Below are 6000 nucleotides of genomic sequence, written 5' to 3' on the forward strand. Positions count from 1 at the left end.
TTACCTTTAGAACAAGATAAACACATGATGGCTTGACCAATTAATTCTGGTCGATGACCTGGTAATATACAGGAATTTTCTCACCTAATAACATTATACTTGTTAGGAATCACGCCTCAGACCTGGTTATATCCAGGAGTTTGCTCACCTTATAACATTATACCTGTTAGGAATCAGGCCTTGGACCTAGTTATATCCAGGAGTTTGCTCGCCAAATAACATTATACATGTTAGGAATTAGGCCTCAGACTTGGTTATATCCTTAAGTTTTCTAGTTGAATTCAAGGTTTTGTTTCTTTGAATTTTATTAACTTAGTTCGTATTCAGAATTTCTTTGAAAATTCGAGATTTAAAAAGTTGTTGAATAATCAATTTTCCAAATTCTATGTTTTGAATTTTATCTAAATGTGCTAAATACTTTTAAAGACTCTTTGAGGGTGATATGCCCCCCAAGCGATCCGAATTTATGAATATTCTATGTTGCTTTTACAAAATGAGCACATGATACATCGCAAGAATAAGAAAAAAAATATTAGTACTACGTTTAAATTATGTAGCAATCCAATGCTATTAAAATAGAAATGGCTTTTATAAATAATCCATACACGGAAAAATACTAAAAAACATTAAAAATTAACAAAGTCATCATATTATTGATAGTATTTTTTGAGGTGTAGAGCATTCCAGGTCTGCGGGACCAATTCTCCACTTAACCGAGCAAGTTTGAAGGTTCCTTCACGTAGGAATTCCACGGTTTGGCATGGTCCTTCCCTATTCGGTCCCGATACACCAATATTAGGATCTTTACTTGCCAAAAACATCATTCGAAGCACTAAGTTACCCAGTCCGAGTCTGCATTCTTTTACCTTCAAGTTAAAGTAACGAGTAATTCTTTGATGATAATGGGCAAGTTGTAATTGTAACTCCTCCTGTTTTTCCTAGATCAGATCCAGAGATGCATTGAGGAAGTCGTGGTTTCGACCTTGAACGAAGGTTTTCTGTCGATGTGACGTCACTAGTGCTTCAATTGGGAGCATAGTCTCACTTCCAAAGGTTAAATACAAGGGAGTGTGCCTTGTGGAGGTGTGATGTGAGGTTGTATAGGCCAAAAGTACATGCGAGAGAGCGAGCTGCCCGGGCCATAGTACCTTGGCTTTATCTAGTCGCTTCATTAAACTCGCCTTTAGGGTTTTATTTATAGTCTCGGCCTGACCATTAGCTTGTGGATACACCACTGAAGAGAAACTCTTGGTTATTTCGTCCTTCTCACAAAAGTTCGTGAAAAGATCACTATCAAACTAAGATATGTTGTCAGACATGATCTTCTTTGGAAGCCCAAAATGACATATGATGTTCTTCACGAGGAAATCCAAGACTCTCTTCGAGGTTATGGTTGCCAGAGGCTCGACCTTGACCCACTTTATAAAGTAGTCGATGGTGACAACTGCATAGCGAACTCCTTCTTTTCCTACTAGTAGTGAACCAATTAGGTCGATCCCCATATTGGGAATGGCCAGGGCGATGAAAGCATTGTTAACTCCATGGGTGTTGTCTGAGAAAATGTGGCAAAGAGTTGGAACTTATCACATTTTTGTACATATGAGGTTGAGTCCTTTTTTAGCGTAGGCCAAAAATAGCCCTGCCTTAATATCTTTATAGCCAGGTTTTTCCCTCCAGCGTGGTCTTTGCAGAATCCTTCATGTATCTCATGTAGGATAGTTTGCGCTTCCTCGGGCATAACACACCGCAGGAGGGGTAATGAATGCTCTCGTCGGTATAGAATCCCCTCAACCATAACATACTGTGGGAATAGATATAACAATTTTCTTGCGTCCTTCCGGTCTTTTGGTAGTTTACCGGTTGTGAGATATTCCCCTATGGGGGTTATCCAGGTCGACTTTCTGTCAATCCCTTTGACCTCAACCGGTTCCTCCATTATGCTTGGTTGTTCTATGAAATCCACTAGGACCACGTTTAATGTATCTGCCTTTTTGGTGATGGAAAGTAAGGCTAAAGCATCAACATTCGAATTCTGCTCGCTGGGTACCTGCTCAATGGAGTAGAACTCAAACTCAGAAAACTCATCTTCAACCTTAGCTAGATAAGCTGCCATTTTAATACCTCGAGCTTGATACCCCCCTAATATCTTATTGACCATGGGCTGAGAATCACTATAACATTGAATCGCCTTTGCTTTTAGTTCTTTTGCCACCCCTATTCCTGCCAATAGAGCTTCGTACTTTGCTTCATTGTTGGATGCTTCGAATCCGAACCTCGGGACTGTATGGAATCAATGTCCCTCAAGTGAGATAATAATTATCCCAGCTCCTAATCCATTTTCATCAGATGATCCATCAACAAAGAGTTTCCACAACTCTTCTACCGGTTCTCCCATTAGCTTGTCCTGGAAACCTGTGCATTCTGCCACAAAACTAACAAGCACTTGACTCTTGATTGTTGTACATGGCTTATATAGTTTCTCGAACTGACTTAGTTTGATGGCCCATGTTGACGGTGAAATCTCGTCAACGAAATTAGGTCGGAAAACTCAAAGGTGAATGTGAAAATACAATACAAAATGAAGAAGGGAGAAGAAAAAGTTAGAAGGACTTGTTGTGCTCAATCCCCCTAGTTGTCAGCTCGTGGTCCTCTTCCTCCTCTGTACTCTCTCTGTTTTCTTGCTTTTCTTTCTCTGTACTTCTGTTTTCTCTCAAAATGGTGCTAAGAAAATCAGCTGTCCTCCAAGAATGGGGTCTCTTTTCTATTTCGGCTGCCTCCACTTTTTAGGGTACTTTCTTTTACCCTAATAGGAAAGTCATTTCCTACTTTGTCCTTCACATGCCACCTCACCCAGCTGACTTAATCCATTAAAATAATTGCCACATAGGTGTTGATGTAATTCATTAAGTCCAGCTGGCTTCTCTCCCCGTCATCTGCCTTTTCCTTTGAATTGCTGCGTGGTGATCTTGCAGCATTGAAGTAGCAACACGCCCCTTTCAGAATTTGTTTTCCCCTTGCTTCCAGCATTTTCCCTTTCATATATTTTCTTAAGCTTCCTTTCCTGATTAACACAACACAGTAATTTACATAAAAACACTGAAAAATATTACAATATATAACTAATTCTTACATGGACTCACTACCTAGAATAATACACTAAAACTAACAAATTTACAATAAACAAGGACTCATTACTCTTTTTAATTTGAAAAGCAAGTTCAAAGATTATAAGAATAACTCTAAATCCTAGAGTTATCAGTGGCGATGTTTAGATCAAAACTTAGAATGAACTTATGGAAGGATAAACATAGATGAACAATGGAGTGAAAAATTTCTATTGCTTAATAGCCTCTGCATACAATGAATTTTTCAACCCCCTTTCTGGAGGGGTGATCATCTATTTATATTGAAGCTCTAATGGCTCCTCTGTACATAGTGGCCCCTCAGGACAAAATAGTACATGAGTACACTATCAGGATAGCAGTACAGATGGTAGTGGTGTTGGAAGAGTGGTGGTCTTCTCTAGTACATGTCAGGGGCCTGCAAAAGTGCTCTTGTCGTGGTACCATATTATGCCCCCAATACTTGTTGGGTACTGACCTCATAAGCGTTATGAGGGAGTCCTGGCCATGTACCATTCTTGTACTGCCACTACCAGCCTGGCGTGGACACCGTGCCATCCGTATTCTAACTCTTTGCGCTCCATGGTCACCATGTGGACACCCCTAAGGACAAGGCTGGTGTGTGAGAGGAGGCCACCACGAGGACCACGGCGTGACTGTTGCGTGTGGCATCTTGGGGGCCGCGAGACGCTTGTCTCCTGGTGGTGTCGCAAGGCGCGCGGGGCGCTGTGCGCGCGGGACGCTTGGCCTCTCTACTAGTGTCCAAGGTGGAGTGGTCAATTTGAGCAGGGTCATTTTGAGTACTAATTTGAGGGTTCAAATGGACTTCAAACATTATTGCTTTGGACCTTCCAAGGACCTTAGGCATGAGATGAGGGTTCTTTACCGGTGTTGAATTTTGAGCATCCACACTTGCCCCCTAGTCTAGGAGAGGACCTTTAGGTGCTCTGGTAGACTCTTCTCTTTGATTCTTATAAATAGGTCTTCATGCCAGGCCTATATCGTGGCTCAGTGATTTGTCGACTCGGATCATAACCTTTCCATGTCGAATGCCGAGAGGGACCGTCTTGCGGTTCAGGTCCAGGAGCTTGCTAAAACCAGGTCTATGCTAGAAAGGGCCTTGGCGAAAATTTCTGCCTCATCGAAAAAGAAGAAGAGGGAAATTGCCAAGGCCACGATGTTGCAGGAATGGGTCACCAGCCTAGAGGCCGAACTCCAGGGTGCCAAGGTTACCGCTGCTGCGTCGCAGGAGAGGGTCGCTTCCTTTGAGGGCAAACTTGAGGGTGCTAAGGCTGCTGCAGTGACGTCGTAGGAGAGGGTCGCTTCCTTAGAGGCGGATAGGGTAGTTATTGAATATAGGTCCATAGAGCGCACCCTTTACGGTGTATGGAGGCTGGATCCAAACTTCGATTTCTCCTCCTTTGGTGAGCACGCTGTTGCCCGAGTGGCTGGGTGGAACACCCGTAGCAGGTGCCATGGTTGGTGCGTGAGGCGAGGCAAGGTGCACACGGGAAGCCTAGCGAAGTGCCCTGCATAGCGAGAGGGTTCAGGGTCCTTAGAATGTCTCACAAAGCTAGGCGGCCCTTTGGGACCTATGTTCGGATGCATGTGTCTATGCATGCGGGACACGAGAATTCTAGCGAGGCTGCACCACATGTGATCACTTGGAGGCAGGACGTGATGTCTCGCATAGACACGACGCGCGTAGGAGGCCAGCCGTGAGCCTCGCGTAGCGAGGGTGGCGCCTCGGGGTACTTGTGTCCGAGTGCTGAAGCGTGCGTGCGAGGCCAGTCGTGAGCCTCGCATAGCGAGGGTGGCTCTCTTGGATGGAATTCACAAAGGAAGAATTCCTACATTCACAGCTCCAGTGCCCTCGACATGTCTCAGCGTCAAGACAAGTAGGGCATCGCTATGGGAGGGCCTCATGCACCTGTCCTCTCATGATGCGTAGCTTGGCCTCTTAGCCTAGCAAGGCCATACTTCACGGCTCATAAGGTGATGCTTCCCTTGGGACAATCTCCCGGTTTCACAGGACTTACAGGTCTGAGCCTAATAATGTGACTAAGTGATCTTTAGTCTTGTATTTTAACCATGTACTGGAGATTTTTTTTATATGGTGGATTTTTGGTATCCACACTTGCCCCCCAGTCTATAGAGAGGCCATAAGGCTTTCTTGTAGACTCTTCCTTTTTTTTTTTTTGTATTTATCATGCTTGAGGTCCTTTGGAGCCCACGTGAAATGGGGTTCGATAGGTCTCTCTTTGGTGCACCTTGATCGTATCTATAAGGATATATTGACCCCTTGGGTTCTAGTTATCCTTTTATATATTTTTGCGCGCGCTTATTATTTCCTGCGAGAAGCATCCTTCTCGTCATTAGGCATAGTACTATTTTTGCAAGCGTCTTCTTTGAGACCCTTTTTGCAAGCGTCTTCTTTGAGACCCTTTTTGGAAGCGTCTTCTTTGAGACCCTTTTTGCAAGCGTCTTCTTTGAGACCCTTTTTTGAAGCGTCTACTTTGAGACCCTTTTTGCTAGCGTCTACTTTTAAGACCATTTTTGCAAGCGTCTACTTTGGAGACCCTTTTTGCTAGCGTCTACTTTTGAGACCCTTCTCTCAAGCATCTACTTTGGAGTCCCTTTTTTCAAGCGTCTACTTTGGAGACCCTTTTCTCAAGCGTCTACTTTGGAGACCCTTTTTGCAAGCGTCTACTTTTGAGACCCTTTTCTCAAGCGTCTACTTTGGAGACCCTTTTTTCAAGCATCTACTTTGGAGACCCTTTTCTCAAGCGTCTACTTTGGAGACCCTTTTGGCAAGCGTCTACTTTTGAGACCCTTTTTGCAATTTTTGAGGTGATCTCCCCTCGGGTCGGGACTTTCA

Source organism: Humulus lupulus, chromosome 3 (assembly GCF_963169125.1).
Source record: "Humulus lupulus chromosome 3, drHumLupu1.1, whole genome shotgun sequence".
NCBI classification, from domain to species: Eukaryota; Viridiplantae; Streptophyta; class Magnoliopsida; order Rosales; family Cannabaceae; genus Humulus; species Humulus lupulus.